Below are 24,584 nucleotides of genomic sequence, written 5' to 3'. Positions count from 1 at the left end.
TACTAGATGTGTCTGAGTATCTCTGAATAGAGCGAGCCCGTAATTGAGGAGATGTTTCATATGCTCTCGCGTCGCGTTTCATAACTTCTTACGCCAGCATTACGAGCGAGACGTTTGACTGATGTTAAAAGCAGTGAGAAATTTTGCAATCGAAACAATTTATTAAACAAACATTTTACTGTAGCTCGCAAATATATAACGACCCATACCACTGTATCGTATACAAATTCGAGAAATTTTTGATAAATCGTTTGTACATCGTTATCTTACGTTATCGATATTTTTGGATTACCAGAGATACTCGAGTACGCCTCCTTCGCGTTTCCTTTAAAATCGTCGAGCTCGAAAAAGGCTCGGGCATGTAAACAGACAACGGGGCTGCCGAGTCGCTGACGGAAATAACGAGCGCGGCAAAAAGGCGTGTTCTCACGTGCTCGCGGATTCAACGTCGTCGTGCTAAGAGTTAACGGTAATTCACCGCGGCGAAGCGTCGTGATGATTCACGCCAAACAATGTTGCCAGAAATGCAATATTCTCTATAACACGTGTGAATATTCTTTCTCACCAAATCAAAATTAAGATATTTTTTCAATATTTTTATTACAATTGTATGCATTTTTATCATTAATCATCTCTACTTTAGATAACTTGTTGGTACACAGAGAAAAATATCATTCTACTGCCAAGAAAAGCGACTACTCAGTTTAATTTTCTTTTTTTAAGTAATAGTTTTCTTCAACAAAGAATATATTCTTGATAATAATCTTAAAATATACTCATCACAAATGTTAGAAAATCTCATTAATCATGTACTCAAAAGAAGAATTTATTTTCTCTTCAAGAATATTGTAAAGTTGTATCAAAGAAAAATCAAACTTACTTTACGTCAACTCTTGTAGTAAGCAAACCAAATTTTTGTTTTAATTTAATATTCTTGACTAAAATACTGTACTTAAACTAAAATTCAGAATATATTCAATTAAATTTAATGCTTGTGGTAAACTTATATGATATATTTAAAATAAATAATATTTACTTGAATACGATATACATGTTTCTCTGTGTAGCAACAATATCCAACCTTTAAATATATTACACGGGATATAATAAAGGAAATATTGTTGTGATGCACTTTATGTGTATGTAAATATTTATTACAATTTATTGCAGAATTTAGTAATAATATTATTATTAATTTATTATTATGCTTAAAAAATACGGATTTTTAATAGACGTTCTGCAGAAATTCCGGTTAAATTATTCTAACATTGAGGTCGTGTGTACACGAAATCGCAATTGTCCTCGGGGAGATGTCTGCTATATCGAAATTCATATGATAGTTTGCGACACGATAGCCGTCACGCGGAATATCATTTCGCGGATTTTCTTTTTAGGCAAACGAGCGAACAGCCGCCGAGTTGAACCTGACGGAGGTCGCTGATCGAGTTCGCTTCGGCCTCACGCCTCACGAGGAAAGAGGCTCCGACACTTATCCGGCCTCGCAACGCGCCGCCTCTGCCTTTTCAATCGGGCGTGTTTAGAGACACTGTCGGCCGTTAGGATCGGACCCGGTCGTGGGAAGTGAACGATAGCCGTCGAAGAATCGACTCGATCTCGAGATTGCGATCTTTAATCACGGACGGCAATCAGAACGACGCATTCTTCACGAACCGTTTCATCTCGACCGTTTCTTTTTCTTTTACTTCTCGTGCAAATTTCCTGCCGTATATTTTTTACTTTATCATTATTTTATAATTCCCTATTCTTCTCGTTTACATAACTGTATTCCGCGAGAATGCATAATATGGCAATCGCTATAATTAGCGGCGGTTATACAAAATCTACGAAAAAAATAGACAACTGCAATAATAGCGAATAGTCGTGGGTAGTTATGCATATCGCGCTTAATCACGCGTGTGAATTGCAATTTGGAAGGTTACGAGGGTATCCCTCTTTTTTTACGGTTGTGTATGATTAAGGGATGATTGCATCATGCAACGTATAATTTCCAATATCTGCATCTTCATATTGGTAAGGATTAATGACAGACTAATAACGCGGTATGACATAACGGCACGAAAACTCGATAAATAATGACTGTTGCAAAGCTGCATCGCTATGAAAAGATGACTTTGCAACACCGTATCGCCGCTGTTTAGAATCTTTTTATAAAACATCTGGTTGTCAATCATAATCGATTTATTCAATTTTATAATTTTTATATAAAAATAAACAAACAAGTAGAGTCGCGTTAGTACCGTAATGCATTTCCGTTATTCTTAATATTGTCTTAGATATCCTTGTCACTTTTTTCTTTCTTGTATATATTTCATGTGCCGACAACAAAATTGTATTTCAAGTATTTCACTTCAACTTATTACTGCATTTACAAATATAGCGATAAAAGTTTCTTTTTATAAAGCAAGTGTACTCGTAATTTTATTGTTAACTATATTGCCTCTTACGTAGCGCCATCAAAATTTCTACTCGACTCTGTCGTCGAGGTCGTAACTTTCTCAAAGCAAACCTTGGCTCGGATTGCCACGACCGGTTATCTGCGCGAACAATCCCGTAAAACGATACCCGTGATAAACAGAAGCCTTTAAAGAAACGTCGGTGCTATCGGAGGTAAGTCGATAGAGGAAGTCACTCTCATCAGTTATCGAAAATCTACCTCATGCTTACGTGCGCGTCCTGAGACTCCTTCATCCGTTTGTAAAATCGTATTGTCAACACAAGTATATAAGTTTATTCGAATCGTCATATTCCATCTATTTCTATAGAAACTACTTGTAAGACAAATACGCGTATTTTCTTGGTTGTATAAAATGTTAAATTTCTCGAACGGCCTGTTTTTCTTTATACAATTTCAAATATATATTTTGACAAACTATTATATATTTTATATTATACACATACAAAGAATATCGCATATATTGTTAACGACTTGTTAAAATGACGCGATATAGAATGATTGCATAAGAATTGGCTCCAACTTAAAGATACTTTGTATGTACAATCCCAGCAAAAAGAAGCTGAAAATCAATATTGACGAATATATCCACTTTGGTGTATTTTGAGTATGAGAAATTGCGTGGAATATTATAATTTGATCTTAGCTACAGTGCAGAGATGTATTTTGTAATATTTATTGCGTTTTTACTGAAATGTTCTGAATTTTGTTAATCGAAATGATTAACTTTTGGCAGAGAATTTCGCCTTGTGACAGATACATGGCTAATTTCATTGAATTATATTTAATATATTTTTAACCAATTAATACTTGTATAATATTATTTGACCAAATATTTCCTCTGTATCTTTTGCAAATTTTAAACAAATTCTGAATATTATTTCCGTGTTTTTTTGTAATTTGAATCGATGTGGTTATACGTTTCCCATACACAGAGAAAAATGTATATTGTATTCAAGTAAATATTATTTATTTTAAGCATACCATAAGTTTGTATATCCGCAAATATATCATAAGTTCACCACAAGCATTAAATTTAATTGAATATATTCTGAATTTTAGTAAGTGCAGTATTTTAGTCAAGAATATTAAATTAAAATAAAAATTTGGTTTGCTTACTGCAAGAGTTGACGTAAAATAAGTTTGATTTTTCTTTGATACAACTTTACAATATTCTTGAAGAGAAAATAAATTCTTCTTTTGAGTACATGATAATGAGATTTTCTAACATTTGTGATGAGTATATTTTAAGATTATTATCAAGAATATATTCTTTGTTGAAGAAAACTATTACTTAAAAAAAGAAAAATAAACTGAGTAATCGCTTTTCTTGGCAGTAGAATGTATAATATTTTTCTGTGTAAGAACACATGTTAATTCGGTGCAAATTAAAATGCTTATAACTTGTGAACGCTTTAGTGAATCGATTTAAAAATTGTACTAAAGATTCTAAACATATGTAAGGATATTCTGTACAATTTTCATTAAATGCTCAATATTTTGAAAATGGATACAAAACATCCTTAACGTGCGTTGTTAACTGACGGCGGTGTGAACGCCGCCGTAAGTAACTCACGCGTTACGCAAACGACTTGCACTTTCGTACTCCTTTTTTTTTCTTCCCACATGATACAGGCATCCACGGGCGGACCGCACACTTCCCACTTATATACGCACCGTGGCACTTACCCGTACGTATTTTTTCGCAGACGCATCGGCGTTTCTCACTCGCCGCAAATTGCGTCCGTATTATTTAAAAAGCGCAAAGTGAAAAAAAGCGTTCGCTTATATTACATGCTATATAACTCTAACGACGTATAATTATATAAACGATGCGCGATTATAATTATACGATATGTAATTCTTCCCATAGAGAGAGTTCTCTTTTAATATATAATTCCGAACACGTATAATATTTCAAATTATTTTCTGTGTTTTTTTTTTGCGTATATATGAAGCTAATGTATGTTTCTCACAAAATTCTGCGCAAAAAAAAACGTACTGGCTTCGAAAAATTTCATTTTGCACGACTATCAATAAAATATGCTTGTTTTTATTCGACGAGATACACGGTTTTATGATTCAGCGCTCGCGTCTCCCGTAATTGAAATCAGGCGAGAAATAAATCAGGATTACACGCGCGAGGATAGTATCACGCGTCGACGAACGAAAGCTGCGCTCGTCAGCTCCAATTTAACGATTATTATTCGTTTGGTCCGCTATCCGCTCTATCCGCCGCGAGCGTAGTTTAGTTTATTATCGTAGTGCGAAAATATCGCGCATAATTTCCGGCTCGAATATTTTTAACGAGGGAGAGGGGGAGCGGCAGCTCTCTTTATACGTTGCTATGCGCAATCATCACTTTTTCATCTGTATTAATTACGAGAACGTTTAAATGAAATAAATTTTCAAAACAATCAATACGCTGTTCGGTATTCAAGTTTCCATCAACAAACGTGTTATCGCTAAATAATTAAGGGTCCTATTTATATAAATTAATCGGATCGCTATTAATTACGGTATTTGCGCTGAATAATCACGTTAATTTGTATCCCTAGAATTGAACCGTAAAATATGCAATATATCACAAGTCCGCTAAATGCCGATTATACGCGATATAATCAATTTTGTATTTAAAATTTCATACTAAATATTAAATCAAAATACGCATATATATGTGTGTACACGCGTACAATCCGAGATTTCTATCGTGACTCGACAATAAGCAATCTCTATCTATCTAACCCGTGAGTCATAAAACTTACAAACGACCGTCTCTACGACGGTTTCCCGTAACTAATTTTGGAAACTTTGCTGCTCTCCTATCACCATTCGTCATCGGAGCGACCCTCGCACAGCTCTCGGCTGGAGAGTGCTGCACTCGAATCTGACTTAGCAAAAACGGACCGCTCGAAAGGAATGAGGATAGAAGGAGGTACAGTTAGGCCAAGCTAGATATATTTAACCTCCTCGCTGCGCACTCGGCGCGCAAAGAGCAACACTTGCCTCTCTTCGCGATTTAAATAAATGCACGCTCCGAATACCGGTCATTGTTTCGACGCGGTATCTGCCACGGATTTTACGCAGATGTAAGAGACTTTCTCGCAATGAGAGACTTTCTCGAAGACGAAGATGAAAATGAAAATGACATTGTCATCACGAGAGGACGCGGCTCGGACTCGAACTAGATCTCATTTTTCTACGATCGACAAAGAATCGGATAGCTATCAAAATTAGCGCGTTAATCCTAATTAATAAATTTTTTTCTCTACACTGAGGGAATAATTTTTTTAAATCAAATAAATTTGTTTTCTTGAAACTTTTGCTTTAAATGGAAGGAATTATATTTATTTCATTTAAGCAAAAGCATTTAATTTTAATTAAATATGCATGTTATATTAAGTATATTATTTTATTTATATATTTTTTATATTTAAATACTATTTTCGTAAAATATATATTATAATTTATTAAATTAAATATGTTATTTTTTTCAATTAAAAAATTTAAAATTTTTGGGAATAAAAAATGCATTTTAATAAATATTTTGTAAAATTAAAATATAAAAATTTAACTAAAAATTATATTTTTTTAAGCATATATATTTTTTTAAACATATTTAAATAAATACTTAACTTAAGCAAACAGACGTTTTGAATATAAGTAAATACGTGATTAGTACCCACCGAAGGAATAGCTTTTTTAAGTTAACTAAAATTTTTTTATTTCAAGATAATTTTTCCCTCAATGTATGTATATAGCTACGAAGAAAAATGGCGAGAAAGAATTCATCCCTTAAGGATGTTTTGTACCTATTTTCAAAATGTTGAGAATTTAATGAAAATTGTACAGAATGTCCTTACATGTGTTTAGAATCTTCAATACAATTTTTAAATCGATTCACTAAAGCGTTCACAAGTTATAAGGATTTTAATTTGCACCGAATTAACATGTGTTCTTATGGGAAACGTATAACCACGTCGATTCAAATGACAAAAACACATGGAAATAATATTCAGAATTTGTTTAAAATTTGCAAAAGTTTAGATACAAAAGAAATATTTGGTCAAATAATATTATACAAGTATTAACTGGTTAAAAAGATATTAAATATAATTTAATGAAGTTAGCCATGTATCTGTCACAAGGCGAAATTCTCTGCCAAAAGTTAATCATTTCGATTAACAAAATTCGGAACATTTCAGTAAAAACGCAATAAATACATCTTAAAAAATGCATCTCTGCACTGTAGCTTAGATCAAATTATAATATTCCACACAATTTCTTCATATTCAAAATACACCAAAAATGGATATATTCGTCAATATTGATTTTCAACTACTTTTTGCTGGAATTCTACATACAAAACATCCATAAGAATTCGTGCCGCTTTTACGATATCAATATTTTTTTAATTGAAAAATCTTTGACATTTTAAATTATTAATATATATCGTGAAATATATGGACAATGCAAATTTATACGCTCTAATATCAAGGTTAAATTTTCGATATGTACGCCTACATCCACTTCCGAATATTCTTATAGTATTTTTGTATGATTTGCGAGGGTATTATACATATATCGATATTATTTGAATATCTTGAACAAGATCTATCTTTGTCAACCTACACAAAGTAATCTAATTTTGGAATAGAAAAGGGTATACAGCTTATCTCGTCATTGACATAGAAATCAAAATGTAGGCATCGTGAGTCATGAATCGCGACAAATGTCTCCCATATATTCCGATTCAGCAATTGACACCGTCGTATGTTGCAATTCTGCGAAAGCGGAGTGGGTTGCACTTCCGTCGTTTAGACTTTCGAAACGAATAATACTTGGAGGCATTTATTGCGTAGTCGCATCTCTAAATTCTTTATATAATTTTCCGATATGAAATTATAAAAGACGACAAGCGAGTTTTATTCTTTCCCATTTCTCGATAATGAAATTCTCGAATCGCGGAAGCGCAAACAATCTCAACATTGGACAAATGCATACTAGTACCGAAAATATGGAAATTGCAAGAGCATTTCTGTAAACACCGAAAGCGAAAAGATGCCGCGTACCCCGGCTACAAAAACAGTCGCTGCAACATCGAGAATCCTTTCTCCGCTATAAGCGCGTAAGTAGCATCGAATGGTTGACCATTAGTCAGTCAAAAGTGTACACACACATAAAATACACACTCTCGCTTGCGTTTCAACAAAACAAGAGCGATAATGAAGCAGTGTACCCAGTGAAACCATGGAGTAGATTCTTTCTGGAGAGAAAAAAAGAAAGAAAAAAGGGGAATATAGGCCGATATATGCTCTCGTAACATAATTGCGTAAGTATCGCCGCATGCTGGGAGGCGTGCGAGCACGCTCACGACTATTTCGGGTCCGTTCGATTCTCATGCCCGATATATCGGCCACGCGGACTCCTCTTCGAAGAGAGACGGACTCGCGCGAGCAGCGCGAATCGTGTCCCGAACTTTCACTCTGATCTCTTACGACTCGACAATATGTACACGCAGCCCCCTCCCCCGCGCCACGATGTCCTGATCCGACTTCTGTGTCTTTGATATCAAAGTACAAAGAGACATGAAAGTGCGTTAACAAAACGAATTGTGCGCGAATCGATCAGGATCGTCGCGATATCCGCAGAGAAAAATCGTTTGATTGTACCAACAAGACGTATATGATTGAAGGTATTTTGATTAAATCAAACAAGAATTTTTAGTTATCATGATAAGACTCGATTTTTTATAATTAGAACGTTTAATAGATTTTACTATAAGGATTTGGTTAGTATTTTCTGGTTGGATCTATACAATTTCTTGTTACATTAATTTTTTTGCTTGCCACTCTTAACTTAACTCGTATTCAATATTTGCCATGAAATGTATATAAAGAACTAGTATTAACATTAAATCCAAAGTATATTTTTTTTCTCTTACGAGCAGTAGTGCCAGAAAGAGGACGCTAGCTCTCTGATTGTGTGTGTTTGAGCTGCATCCTCTTCTTGCATCACTGTTTATCAGTTTAATTTCTGAACAAACTGAATTTAAAATAATTTATTCAATAATCTGGATTGAATTTACCCAAAAATCTTGTTGGAATTCAGAATATTAAACAGACTTTTGAGATTAGATGGAAAAAATTTTAGACGACTTGGTGCTGGCGAGTTTAATATTATTAACCAGAAAATTTGATAAATTTAACAGGAAGAAATTAATCAGATTCATTTGGTAATTCCTACAAGAATTCTGATTCGTTTATTTTCCAACAGACATGGTTGAATCTACCAGAATTCTAATTATTGCAACCAGATTTTTTCTCAGTGCGATTATGTAAACAATACAACGCGATATGCGAACAAATACAAAATTGTATACCGTTTTATTATTACCGTTTGAAGTTTGTTGATCTTGTAAAATGTAACATTATTTTTTTTTTAACGAAAAGACTTCTTTAAAATTGTCGACAAACAAAATAGAAATGAATCAATACAAATTAATGTCGTTAATTAACGACGAGAAATCTTAATCACGCAATTAAAATTTAATTTGCTTTTACTGAAAGTTTTTCAATTTTTGTTGATTATGTACACACGACTAAAGGGTCAATATTACACAGCTGAGTTCGATAACAATGAATATATACGATGATGCATTGCACAATCTCGTTTGTTATTTTGCTGCGGCACGTTATTGATCCATTAGATATATTAATCATCTATCAGGCAAATCGATCGCGCTCGATATTTTATTGCAAATGCACGCCATCGTATACGAGCCATAATTGGTTTTTTGTCGGTTCTTTTATCTCCTTCTCCCATCTGTCTCCTTTTGCTTTTGGCTCATAAATAGCGAAGCCCTTCAGATCCAATTTGATGGGGGGAAATACGTCACTGCACTCTCTCTTTCTGTCTTTTTCTCTCAATGTGGGACCCAGATACACGATTCATAGCAACGATGATGCCGGAAAGAGACGAAGGAAAATAAACGATCGATTCACGGAAAAATTTATCGCCGCGAGCGAACCATTAGATCGAAGCTAAAAATATGAGCAATTAAAAACCCACGCGTGCGCGGTCGTTTGCATATTTAAGACAGTCGCGACAAATTCGGGAAAAGTTGCGTTCACCACGAGATTTTTCTCTCCTCTACTCCTTCTTTTGTGAATATGAGATATCCCGACTCGTGCTGACGAGTTGACGTTTTAAAAGGTTTATCCGGCCCAAGTACTTTCGTGAAGAGGAGAAAGAAAGAGGGAGAGGATCTTAAATGTTCGGAAGACGACCGTGTTGATCGTAAGTCGATGTTACGAGCGATGTAATAGCTCTACTGTATGCGAGATAATGGAAATGAATGTAGTGTCGCCTAATGTGAATCCGGATGTCTGTAGTCATCGCGTTAAACGCTTTTAAGTGATATATAATCGGAGAGAAAGCGACCTTATAAATTGTTCTATTTTTATCGTAGAGATAACAATAGATTTGATAGATAATTCTTTAAGTATCTGCAATAGAAAATTATAGAATATTCGAAAAAAATTCTTAATAATTTAAATAATGTATATTATAATAAAAAATGAAGTTATTAAAAAATAAATAAATAATAAATTCTATAAATCTATAATTCTATAAATAATGATAAATATTTTATAAGATTTGAAAATTATTCTCTCTCGTAGAAATATTGAAATTAAGATAAATGGCAGGTTTTTATCTATTGTTATAAATCGTGTAAAGTATTAGGTTTGATGCAACCGATATGTTTTCAAAAGTAACAACGGGAATTTTGCCGGACAATTTATAATAGCAGCATTCGTCTTTTCTATTTAAAGCTCGAACCTGTACGTGCCGTAACAAAGGAGAAAAAAAAAGTAATGCTGGAAACGAGAGTTACTTCCTCGTTGCAAGAAAAAAGATCACGTTTGTCACGGCAAAGTGCCGGCAGTAGTGCCTGAGATCTGCCATGTGGTTTTAAGGGTCAATCGATAAGTCGCGCAAATATTGACGTCATCTTTTATCGACGCAACCTCGAGTCAACGCACGTGATTTTTCGTTTATTAACTGGTTATGCACAAAAAAATCTGTTTTTTTAGCTGCATCAAAAAATCGATACTCATCTTGACATTTAACACGAAACAGTAATACTCACTCATATCTTTAAAAAATCTTTAGAATAAGATAGATTTTGCCCTCCCCATAAAACAGATATTTAAATATGGACAGAGATGCGAGATCAAAGGGCGCGAAAATATGTCGTAAATATCTATATATACTTGAACGTAATCGTCAGGACAATTGCATCTTGAATACGTATTCGAGATACGTAATTGCGTGCATAAATGAAATGAGATATAATCTGTTAGATATGAATGTATACGATAATCTTAAGGGACGTTCGCCTAGACTGTTTGTATACATATGAGTTGCACTTTTTTTTACAAGTTAAGCCCATTAATATTTCGCGATATGGCAATATCGTATATCATCAAAATATAATTAACTGTTTGTTAATCATAATCGCAATTTGATTGCAATTCGCAATAATAATTAGAGAGATGGATTTATATGCGAGAACGTAAAATACATTTTCGTCATATCACATCATATATATGTAAATAAAATAAAATAAAATAAACATTTAATATAATTATATACAGATTTAACATAATCATATAGATAGAATTTCAAATCTAGTCATATACACATTTTTCTAAAACGTAAAAGAAATTTACATTATATTATTATATAATCTTTCGCCACTTTTTTGTATGTTACATGCAATAGAAATTTGTTTAATCATTTGAAGGTTGAAATAAACGCGGAATTGAATTTTCGTAGCGGAAACCTGCGGTAGTCGAGCACGCGTCCAGCACAGCGGGTTAGCCGGAAAGATCGATTGTCATACTGCGACACTAATGTCGGGAGTTGGCATAACTTGGTGGTTTGCGCTCTCGAGCGACTCTGCAATCGAACCGCGAATCGCGAATGTCCTCTCCTGATATTCCTCAATGACAACACCGTTACGATTAAACGTAATTCTCTTCACATGTCGCATTCAATTTACAAACAATTATCGTGAGCATCAATTTGAATGGGAATGTTACTAGTATTACAGTAGCAAACTGCGATTACCGATAATTGATGTTGCTAACACTTGAGAGCGTGGAAATGCAGCCTTGCATTTAATTAAAGACCAGAGTACAAACGGTAGCTTTCCTCGCGATGGGAATATTGTTGTAATTACGACGATTATGCTAAACTGCGGTTATTGATGACTTATGTTATTAAGATTGCTTAAACGGAAGGAAACGCGAAACATTGCGAGGAATCTCTGTCGAGAGCTTTTAATACACAGCACATTTGATTATTAAATATATTCGTTATTTTTTTTAATTATAATTGCTATTTAACAGAAATATCCACAAAATTGATTAGCATAAAATGTGTGGCATAAGAACGTGATATACATATGTATATAAAAAAGTTATTGTTTCTCAGGAAATAATACGTGAGAGAGGAGAGAGAAACAAGTTGAAATTATTGCAGTCAATGCACGCCAGCTGAGCCCTACTTCCTGAAGATACGTCAAGGGCTCGATGAAGACTCCGTACACGTATGAAGATATACTTCGAGCAGCCTATAATTTACCCTTTTTTCATTGTATCTCGTCCGGAGGAAGTAACGAGATACGAGGGGAGGGAAAAGGGAGAGAAGCCCCCGTCACATGGTAAAATGCGACGTGTACGTATGTATCCACGCGTGACACACGACCGTAGGATATTACACAGCCTAGTTTGGTATAATGTTAATTCCATTCTTATTGTTAATGTATTGTACTTATGATTATATGATGCGAGACATGCGCGCAATTTTGTGCACCCAGGAACGAGAGAAAAAGCGTCATTGTTATTCAACATGTGACTGTGTCGCTCTTACGTTTACACGTGAGATACACACTCGATACTCGAGGCACAGCCGAAAAAAAAACCGTATAAACCGCGAATAACCATCGAAGAAGGATCTGATTATCACAAGCTGAAGCTGACAACGGAAAGCTTGAAAATGTCGCGTTACGTCATAGATGAGATCGTCGATCATCGGTACACGATGCGCTTTCTCGGGATAATCGATACGCGGAAATGCTGCTTATCTAATCTCGCGATCAACGATGATGACAGTAATATTCGCATGATAATTACACCTTGTCGGAATTTTTATCGCGATTATTAACGCACTTACATCCCCCAGGTCTGCTTGAAGTTCAAGATATTACACGCATTTTATCAGTTATAAATTATCAAATATATTATTTCAAAAGAGGAATTTCATACTAACTATATTTTTTATTTTCTAATAAAATAATTTTCTTTTATATTTTCTAATAAAATAATTTTCTTTTATTGCGAATGAAAGAATTACTGAATAAAAAAATATAGGCGCTTTAAAACAGATTATGCATCATATTGCGACAAAGACGATCGTACCGCGACTCGAGGATCGCATGCAAATGCGACTTGCCGGAATCAAAAACCTTATTCTATTCCGCAAGTATCTTTCTCTCTGTTGCGTCACTTTTGCACGTGTTGCGGTACACGTGTGAAAACCCGGCGAGTGCGGCCGTTCCCGTTTCTTCGCGGCACGTTCATTAGCGAACCGCTCTGCGAGCTTTTATCGCAAGGAATAATATACATGATTCCAAAATCTTACCTCGCTTTTTTTTATAAACTCTCTCGTCCTTTTACAATCGATTCTTTCTAGATAAAGATGTTGCGTTGTTGAATTTCGAGAATAAGCAAGAAAATATAGTTTTTTCACATAAGTTAAATTTCATGCAGCACAAAGAACGTATTTCTCAGTTTATTTTGCATAAACTTTAATATTTTATTTAAAAAAATATATCACATCAAATTTGGAAATTTGAGGTACCTAAATTTTTTCCGAAAGCTAAAAGAAAATTGTTCTCTAAATAGATTGAAGAATTTTTAATGGATTATTTATGTAATTTTGATGCAGGCTGTGTTCGCGATAAATTTCTGCAAAGAGGGGAAAAAAGCCAATCGCACTTTAAGATTAAACGCGGTCGATGACGGCTCGAAGCCAATCGCGTTAATCCGGAGTTTAGCGCTGAAAGAGTTTAACAGCTCTTTAGCTAAGATGAACATCGGCGAGGATTACATCCTCTAAGACATCGCTCGTGACATGATATTATTTGTAGTTCATAATTCGTCATTATATTTATACAAGATTATTTTGTATACAACTTGGATTTTCGGTTTTTCGGAAATCATATATAATAAACTGACATCTTTAAAAATACCAAAAGCATAATATAATTTATTCGCGTAAATGTTTAATTAGATTTTCTTAAATCGAATATCAATATCGGTTATTTTTAAATCCGTATATAAATTTTTTTATTATAAATAAATAAATAAATTATTGTATGTATGGTATATTCTGATATAATAAAACGATAATAGAGAGTGGAGCTTGTTAGGTGAGCATTGTGGTTAAGGAAGCATAATCTGTCCATTTTACTTTTGAAGAAATGCTTGAATTACAAGGACCGCATCAGTATTGAAAATCATGTCGTGACACGATAAACCGCAAAAAAACCGATGCAAATGCGACAGTTTACAAAATTTGCAATTTGAATGTGCTCGATTATAGGATACTATCTTTTGTGAAAACATTTTACACGCCTCGTATTGAAAATCTCGCTTGTCAACAAACGGCAACTTCACGGTTACGATAATCGAAGGCGCCACTTGAAAAAATTCAAACCGAAGAGACAAGTCTACGATGGCAATTATCTCGTATTAAAAGCACGTTGAGAAAAATAACTATGCCCTCCTTTACTCCCGAATTCGAATATTAATAAACTTATTATCCGACTCTGTCTCAAAGAAGTAACACGAGTCTTTCATTCGCTTGTCCCTTCGAATTTGCTACGTAAATCGTCAACCGGTGAGCACAAGTCACCCGGTCAGCGTGAAATAATTCCAAGTACTTACCATGCAGAAGAGATTCGCGTCGTCGCCACCTTTGTAGAGTACGATCCCAGGAGAGAATCCACCGAAAATCCGAGAGGGTAGTCTCGTAGTTTCCTGGCGGAGTCTCGGAAGCCGCCGGTGCTTTCTCCTCGAACACCAGCGGACGGACGGACGGACAAATAGTCGGTCGGTCGGTTGTTTCCGGGGACAGAAGAAAAAAAAAGATGTGCAAATCTCACTGTATACGCGTTCACCCGATCGCGCAGCGGGATACGTCGGAGGGAGCGAGACGGCAAGGCAGGATAAGGCAAAGAAAGACGCGAAGCCTTCCAGCGAACGGAGCTCGCGACGCGGAGGCGAACGAACCGAACGGACGGAGAATCGAACGCAGCACACCCGGACCAACCATGCGGCGCGCGGGTTCAGCGGCCGACTGAGAGGATGCAGTTCGCTCGCCGGACCCCTGGTGGCCCCTCGTGGTTCCGAGCGCCTCCCCCCCACCGCCGCGCCATCGCTCGGCGAGAGAGACAAAGCGGCTGCGCGCGCAGCCTCGCATTTTTTGACCCTCCGTCGCGGCCCCGTCCCACCGCGACCGCCGTTCCCCCACTTCTCGCCTCCCTTAGGTTCGATTCACCGCGAGGGCATGTATGTACGCGACCGATGCGAGCGTATGTATGCGCGTACACAATGTAACTGGCGAATGTATGCGTGCGTGAACGCGAGCACGCAGAATCCTTAGCCGCGCTAGAGTCTCCGGCTTCGATGGACTGGCCGTGGAGAGGATCGTAGGCGCTGTTTACACCCCGCGGTTGAGAGACTCGCGAATTTAATAGAACGCGTGCAATTGCTTACAATCATGAACGATGGTCGGTAAACCGATGCGAAACGACTGTCTGGTGAAATGCAATTTCTACCTGTAATATCTGCTCTTTGCAGCTGCACTTACGCTTTCGCACTAAAAGTATGTAATTGGATGTTGGAGAGAAAAAGAGGAAAAATGGAAAATGCAGAAAATTCTGTTGTTAAAATCAGATCTATAAAGTTTGATGGAATGGAAATTCCAGATCATATGACACCGGCAAGCTGCATCTCTCTCTCTCTCTCTCTCTCTCTCTCCCCCCTCTCTTTCTGGTTCACGCGAGGAGAAATTAAATAAAAATTTTAATTAAGTTGTGAAATTTTAAAAAATAAAAGCGTCGTTCTCTCTACCCAATAGAGATACTAAAGAAAAATATAAAAAATTGATAATATAATTATTAATTATTACATTTCAAATATTTTGTTACATTTCGTAAGGAAAATCCATTTGAAAAATAACATACATCTACAATTTGGTCTTTTGAAAAATTAGAACTTATAATTCTCCCGATAAAATACTTTGAGCATAAAAGAATATGAAATATATCGACAAATTTTCAACACATCTTTTGTACCTCACTAATTTTTTCTTTCTTTAGGATTGCGACATATTTTCAAAGATTTGCGATGAAAGTAACCTTTATTTATTATCTTTTTTTTTTAATAGCGCTCTTTAAATAAGTTCTTTTAAAAAGTGCAAAAATTATAACTCGAGTTTCACGATACGTTGTGTCCATACATTTCTCTATTAATAAGAGAAAGTCTCTTCTCTTTTTAATGAAGGAATAATGCACATGTCGAAATGAACTTCTGGATACCGCCCTGTTCATGCGCGATATCGTTCCTCTATCTTTACTATTACAACGCATTTCGCTTCTCTCCTGACAGACTTATTCCGTTAACAATTTCAAAATAAATACATTCTCTCGCTGTTGCCTCGACAATAATTGTCAAAACAAATACATTCTCTGTAAACAAAAAGATAAAGTAATCTTGATATTTCGCATCTTCTCGCCCAAACGTAGCCAAATTTATTTCATTAAATAACTACGCATAATTAATTACGAATTCTACACAGGGAAAAATATCATTCTACTGCCCAGAAAAACGATTACTCAGTTTATTTTTCTTTTTTTAAGTAATAGTTTTCTTCAACAAAGAATATATTCTTGATAATAGTCTTAAAATACACTCATCACAAGTGTTAGAAAATCTCATTATCATGTACTCAAAAGAAGAATTTATTTTCTCTTCAAGAATATTGTAAAGTTGTGTCAAAGAAAAATCAAACTTATTTTACGTCAACTCTTGTAGTAAGCAAACCAAATTTTTGTTTTAATTTAATATTCTTGACTAAAATTCACAATATATTCAATTAAATTTAATGCTTGTGGTGAACTTATGATATATTTGCGGATATACAAACTTATGATATACTTAAAATAAATAATACTTACTTGAATACAGTATACATTTTTCTCTGTGTATATTTCAATATAATATATGTAAAACATTGAATGTGAGTATTCGTGCTGATTGAGATTAGATACGGATCTTTTCATCGCGAATCGTATAATCGTCGTCAATTTCAAAACATGTAATTAAAGGAAAGCGCGTTTTTCCCGCGAAGAAAGATTTTGCGATAGCAAATGTATCGTCCGATACTCTCTCGTCCCTACGAATTAATAATGGCAGTCACGTTAAGAGAGTAGCACAGACAGATGGTCTTTACGTATATATATACGTATACGTATATATATATATATATATATATATATATATATATATATATATATAATTTTTTTTCTACATGTATCTAACGGGAGGAGAGAGATAGTACACAGAACCGAAGAAAATAAAATACTTTTCCGCTGTTGCGCGCATTTTAATTGGTCATTATTAAGTCTCCCTCCTGATACAATTATCTCGGCCCTTTTATTGCGTTGCTACGCGGTAATTACTATACTTTGTTTAGTAATAGCCGTGCCGCCGGATATCATAGTTGATAGAGCGAGAGAGAGAGAGAGAGAGAACAGCATCATATAGGGCAGTTCGATGCGAATTGCGCATTGTCGTAGGCCATGCATAAAATGCGGGCAGATTTGCATAAATACTGAGGGTCCGTCGACTAACGAGCTGTCTAATACATGGAATTCACCTGATAGCGATGGGGTAGGCGTTTCGTCATCCGACACGCTTCCGTGCCACTCGTATTCCATTTTAATGCGCACTGCGCGCGTGCACCTCTTATAAAAATATCTTTATTACTTACGAGAAACTTTAATAATTGTTTCCTGATTAATGGCCATTACTTACTCACCATAATAATTGCGTCGATTCTTAGTTGCTTAGAATTGTATTGATTTTACAAGCATCATCGTGTCTCCCACTATGATTATGAAAAGCGAATCATAGTCTTCGAGTGAGCCCATTAATCTCATTTTAAAAGCGACAAAAGCAGATTTTTAAGCGTGAAATATCTTGAAATCTACAATAAAAATTATAACCGCCGTTTAATGAAACTATTTACTATTTGTAGATCATAGTTAGAAATATTTACGAATACTTTTGGAATAGGAGGAATTTGTGATACCTCGTACGGTTGAAATAAATTATATACAAAAGCTTGCATTGCAACGATTGTAAAAGAATAGATTTACGGAACATGAGACTTTGATTCGCCTCGTTGATTTCAATTTGTGAAAATAACATAGATAATATATATATTTAAGAAAGGAAGAAACATGTGAAATATATAATGGATCAAGTGCGTTCGATAAACGCACCAAACCTACTTATTCTAGGCATCGACAATGTACATGTTACTTCGTACAGAGAGAAGACTAAGAGGTATCATGGCCTGCTTTTAGGTTATCCCTGAAAGCGATACTCCCTCTATGGACATTGAAAACGTGGACATAAACTACAAAGCCAATGTTCATGAATATTCTCAGAGGGTAATATATAATGTGCACAACTTCTGGTTTTGTTCCGTGCTATGTGAACGAAATGCCGGTAACACAAGTGCTGTATAACAAGACTTATGTATGTAAATTGATTATTCAATTGTAAATAAATTCAATTGTAAATAAATTATTCAATTGCGAAAGATACTGTAATATTCAAAAATGAAATAAATATTTTTCTATATTTATTGTCATATTTATATCTTAATTTTTATTTCCAAAACACAAAATGGCCTGTTGTGGGAGAAAAACATTTTTAACCATATTTCTATAAATCTTCTTAATTAGCAGTAAACTGATCTTTGATATTTATCAATCATTTTTTTAATTATTTAAAATTTTAATTATTAATACATGTATAGAATTTGTTAAATTAATCACTGCTTCTTCTGAAGTTTTTATAATTAGAGATAAAAAAACTCGAAAAATATAGATATTGCAAAACATTTTAAGTCTCTTCCTTTATATAAAATATAAAGAATTCATATGTTACATTTTAATATAGCTAACATTATTTTTACATATTTTTATTATAATTTTCATACCAACATAATATTTTTATGCTAAATATATATTACAAAATATATGATAAAATATATGATAAAATATATGATAAAATCTAATACAAATTTAATATAAAATATAATTCAAAATTTAATACAAAATAATTTATTACACGAGAATATCCAAAATATAATATCAAATTTATTAAAAATATTTACATAATCCAGACGAGACTGTTCAGCGAAGATTAATTACGCGACATCTATTATTAATAATAGATGTGCAATAATAAAATTTAATAAGTTTTATATAATGTAAATAATTGTGATCAAGAGTCATTAATAAAATTATTGATTGTTGCTTTGATTATAAAAGAAAGTATTTGCATTACTGACGCATTTTGTATAGATTATCAAAGGAAATATTCAAAATGAAAAGACAGAAACTTCGAAATCAACAATTAAATTACTAAATAAATCGCGATTTAAAATTCGCGAGAAAACGCGACGAATAAATAAATCGACAATAACTATTGTGTTATTAATTTTGAATATTTCCTTTGATAATTTACACAAAATGTGCCAGTAATCCAAATACTTTCTTTTACAATCGAAGAAACGATAATTTTATTAATGACTTTTTCTTTTTTCACGATTATTTATATAAAACGTTAAAACTTAAATTTTATTGTTGCATATCTATTATTAATAATAAATGTCGCGTAATTAATCTTCGCTAATCAATCTGGATTATGTAAAAATTTTTAATAAATTTTATATTATACATGTATTTTAGAGACATTTTCGTGTAATAAATTATTCCATGTAATATATTATTCCATGTAATAAATTATTTTGTATTATATTTCAAATAGTATTTATTACTTATATTTTACATTTATTTTTGTATTAAACCCTGTATATTCAAAGAAAATAAAAATAAAATAAAAAAAATGTTCCTCCTCGATGCTTTCCTTCTCTCTTCTATTTTAACAAAGGCATTTGCCGGGTGAACAGGTACTTTGAGTACTCTAACTACTGTACTTGAGAGCTATGCCAGAGAGAAAAACGGGAGATGTCATGGTCCGTATTTAGGTGATCCCGTAGTGAAAGCGATGCATCCTCTATAAACATAAAAACGTGAACGTGAACTACGAAGCTAATATCTACGAATGTTTTTAGTGGGTAACGTATAATTTCGGGTTGTGTTCCATGCTACGTGCACGAAATGTCGACAGCACAAATGTTCTAAGGCAAAACGTTTGTATATATTAAATAAACTTCTAATGTAAATAAGTTTGGGTGATCTCTCTCATTATCTATTAAGTATAATTAGTTATTAAAATATATTACTCGATATTATTAAACAATATTAATCATTATCCATTACAATATTAAACATTATCCATTACCACCATCGCCATTACGACGTAAATTTAATAATACAATTTTTCATCATTGTATACAACAATTCATCATTGAAAATAAATTATAACACAAAAAATATTCTACTTTATTTCTAAATATTAAATACTATAAATATTAAAATTAAAATAAAAAATTGGCTTAAATAATAATAATTAAAAATTAATTAAACAATTGATAACTAAGAGCCAGTAAAAGGTGTAGTAATTGGAGCACAAGAGAAAACCTCTCTCTTTCTTTTAATTATTAATAAATTTTAAATTATTAGTATATTTCAAATTACTCCTCACAATACATGCAATAAATACGAACGTTTCGAGTTCACCTTTTAATCCGTGACGTTAATACTTCAACGTGACATTAATATTATACGTTAGAAAATATTAGACAATAACATATGAAATTATATAAATCAGATGCAGATAGCATTTTTTAATATCTGCATGTCGATTGTAAAACGATTTATATAATTTTATATCCTATTGTCTAATATTTTCTAATATGTAATATAATGATACGTCGTTAAATGCTTTTTCTATAGATACGATCGCGATCAACATCGGAAAATTATTTATTATAACAATATGATTAATTAATTTTTATAAATAACACATAATTATATTGCGACGAAAATTCTCGAATCACATATTTCGTAATTTATTTATTTAATCAACTAAGAATCATAGTAATGAAATCTAAAATAATAAATTATGATTTCGATATGAAATCGATTTTTACGAGCAGAAATTATTTGTTTAATATTTATAAATATTTATAGAGTCGAATACAATGTATGCGACGTTTTATCACTTTATTTTTCAATCATTGAAATATAATTCGAATTGTGAAAACGCTCAATAAAACAATTGAATCGTGGATCTAAACAATTAACATAATGAAAGACTCCATGATACATCATCTTTTAAATAAATAATCATATAATTAAAAAATCTATATAATCTAAAATACTTGTATATACTTTAATATATTTCATGTATATATGTATACATATGTTAAAATACGTAAAATATTTCGATGACGAACAAACAATAACACCGACCTTGGCGGCGTAAATAATAGCGCGCTAATGTTTATATGCCATAGTCTTGAAAAATGTTTCGGTAAAAAAATAATAATAACGGTCTTTTAGACCAATTTGTTCGGCTCTATTATTATTCGCGCGACAACACTCAAAGAATAAAGTAGTGGTACAAGACGCTCCATTAAATTCTTTTCTAGACGCGATCGCGACCAATATCGAAAAATTATTTGCTGTATTAAAATATGTAAAATATAATATGATATAATATAATATAAATATGTATTGTTTACACTAAGATCGGTATTATTGTCTATTCGTCATCGAAATATTTTACGTACTTTAACAGATTTATATTATATTATATTATAAAATATAATATAATATAATACAATATATTTCGATATGACGAACGGACAATAACACGGTATTCGGCCTTAACGATGTAAACAATAGCGCACTAGTCATACGGTCTTGGTATCATTCACACGGTGACACTCGAGCAGTAAAAATCATAGTGCGAAATACGTCGTATATTCTTAAATTAATTATTAAATAAACGATTATTGTATCATAACTTTTAATTATATTAAACTTTTGATTCTATAATTCATATTAATATACATGTACTGCATATATATTTCAATAATAAAAACAACATTTGTAATGAATTAGTATTTAATTTGATCTCATAAAAACATCGAGCGAATCGTACTTCTCTATCCCTTATACGATATATTAAAGTGCATTTCTCGTAATTATTCCGCGATTGGGATATATATATATATATATATATATATATATATATATATACATTGCAATTTATATATTGTAATGATACAATATTGTAATATTATGATAACGATTATGATAACATAATAATAATATTGTTATCTATATTATCTCTAAATACTATAATTACATATTGTAAATTATATTAATTGCACGAAATTGAAAAAATGCACATAATACATAACGCAAATGCACATAATACATAACGCAAAGTTTACAAAATTAATATATATCCAATAAATACTCGTTGTCTTAGATATTTTATTTTAAAATTATTCTAGAATTTAATAGTCTGTTTTTGATACTAAAGTTAATAAATACGGAAAATTTTTATTTCCAAATTTCGTAGTTTCAATTATCTTTTTAATTATTATAATGCGTAACATAAAAATGATTAAATAATGTATGTGTATTAAACCAACGATGCAATATTAATTTCTTACTCGTGAAATTTAATACTTGCTCTTTCGATAATGCAAAATCGCAATTTGACAAAATTATTTAGAAGTTCGGTTTTATCAATTAAATATATTCGTGAATTTGCAAATTGAAATTAAATATTTGTTAAATAAATAAATAATATTTGTTAAATAAATGTATAATTAATATTACAAACATCGCGTTTTTTTTCGTCTTTTTGATTTGAGGCGCGATTGCTATCTTATTGTCTTTCGTGTAAATACTAACGCGGTTCGTACTATCAAAGAAATGGTCTTTATTGCAGAAATATAATTTCTCGTCGATTCTTGAACAATTAATCTACAACGAATTCAATGCCTCATTGAAAAGGGGTTTTCGTTGCAGAGCTGGAATTAAACCCACAGGTTTTTTCGACAGTTCCTGGAAGCAATGGTTTTAACAATAAGTTAACGACAGATTTTTTTAAAGTCGAATCACGAAATTATAATTAAATAATATACTTGGAATAAAGAATTTTTTCTTCTTTTATTAAATCTTCTTCTGTTATTATTATTCTTAATATTAATATCGGTTTAAAAATTTTTTATCGCTTTGGAAAAGACTTATTGTTAGTAGTAAAGCATTGAGCGCGGATATAGCTATTATAGAGATAAATATTAATTTACCAGATAGGTAAATTTAAATTGTAATTTATTTGTTCATCTCTGAACTTTTTTTAACAAAATATATGGTTACGAACGAATATGTTTTATAAATTGATTTTTAATTAACTTTATTTTTGATCTCTTTTGAGAGATTATTTCTAGGTGTTGGACATCTTGCCATTTTAAGCCATTAATATTAATTTTTAAGTATAATTCGCTTGATTTTTTATATAGAAAATTTGTTAGATATTTTACATGCAGGAAATATATGCGCAAAATGTGACACATTTGATAAAACTTTTCTTTTGTTAATATTACATCAATAATATTATATTAATACACACAAATATACATGAAATGTACAAGTACTAAAAAATTCGAGGCAAGTCGAATGGGCCTTAATATATCTTCTATAATATCTTCTATAATATATTTAATAATATTTTAATATGTCGATATCAGTAAGATATCGACATATTAAAATATTATTAAATATATTATAGAAGAATTAATAATTTTTTATTTTACGTCGCGAAATATTTAAATACGAAATTTTTCAAAATCTTGCTGTTATTGGGTTCGACTCGTCTCGAACAGTTGGTACCTGAAAATTATTGTACTCGTACATTTAACAAGCGATAAATGCGCATATGTTTCATGATTCTTAAACATACTCGTTTGTAACCATGCACAGTTCCATAAAAATAGTTATATTATAAGATGATAAGAAAACTAGCGTCTACGAGCCACAGAGGATGGTAAATGCCTGAAAAATTCTTTTTAATTGTACGCGAAAGGGGGGATTGTCTCTTCAGGGGGGTAAAGAGGGTTGTATAGAATTTCTCAAAAATGAGAATCTATATCTTGGTTAAATGCACCAAGTAAAATATATGCATATGCCGTGTTTTTCGTTTAAAATTTCGCGTACAATTAAAAAGAATTTTTCAGGCATTTACCATCCTCTGTGGCTCGTAGACGCTAGTTTTCTTATCATGTTATTGAATATATAACGAGCCTAATTCCTTTCGATTTAATTTAATTCACGCGCTAGCTGAAATGATCGCGTTTCATTGTCCATAGTTATAAACAAATAGACGAGGGTAGTATCGGTGTGGGGCTGAATAGCTCAGTGGTAAGAGCAGTCGCCCGGCAAGCGAAAGACTCGGGTTCGATTCCCGATTCAGCGACTTCGCCCCGATATTTTTCTCGTCTACGTCTCTTCAGGGGGGTAAAGAGGGTTGTATAGAATTTCTCAAAAATGAGAATCTATATCTTGGTTAAATGCACCAAGTAAAATATATGCATATGCCGTGTTTTTCGTTTAAAATTTCGCGTACAATTAAAAAGAATTTTTCAGGCATTTACCATCCTCTGTGGCTCGTAGACGCTAGTTTTCTTATCATGTTATTGAATATATAACGAGCCTAATTCCTTTCGATTTATATTATAAGAGTTTTATTATTTATTA

General features: G+C 32.7%; 1 protein-coding gene, 1 long non-coding RNA gene and 1 other non-coding gene across 4 annotated transcripts in view; 2 read left to right on the top strand and 1 right to left on the bottom strand.

Moving 5' to 3' along the window:
• Positions 1 to 13,769, top strand: part of LOC105257217 — a 45,573-nt gene extending 31,804 nt beyond the window's left edge. Inside the window, exons 2-3 of the long non-coding RNA XR_889647.2 lie at positions 11,975 to 12,217; positions 13,490 to 13,769. This is a non-coding gene — a long non-coding RNA (uncharacterized LOC105257217). The remainder of the gene's footprint in view (positions 1 to 11,974; positions 12,218 to 13,489) is intronic.
• Positions 1 to 14,935, bottom strand: part of LOC105257216 — a 183,893-nt gene extending 168,958 nt beyond the window's left edge. Inside the window, exon 1 of one of the 2 annotated variants that reach the window (XM_025412964.1) lies at positions 14,491 to 14,935. The gene's annotated coding sequence lies outside the window, so the exon portion shown is untranslated. The remainder of the gene's footprint in view (positions 1 to 14,490) is intronic. The other variant, XM_011267679.3, reaches the window with a different exon arrangement.
• A 9,296-nt stretch (positions 14,936 to 24,231) lies between these two features.
• On the top strand, positions 24,232 to 24,303 carry Trnaa-ggc. Its single transcript has one exon. It is a non-coding gene; the product is annotated as a tRNA-Ala (tRNA).
• Positions 24,304 to 24,584: the final 281 nt, after the last annotated feature.

The sequence above is a fragment of the Camponotus floridanus genome, unplaced genomic scaffold (assembly GCF_003227725.1).
Source record: "Camponotus floridanus strain SB8 unplaced genomic scaffold, Cflo_v7.5 scaffold11, whole genome shotgun sequence".
Lineage (NCBI taxonomy): Eukaryota > Metazoa > Arthropoda > Insecta > Hymenoptera > Formicidae > Camponotus > Camponotus floridanus.
Note: the sequence above shows the minus strand (reverse complement) of the source record. Positions and strands in the feature narration are given on the sequence as shown.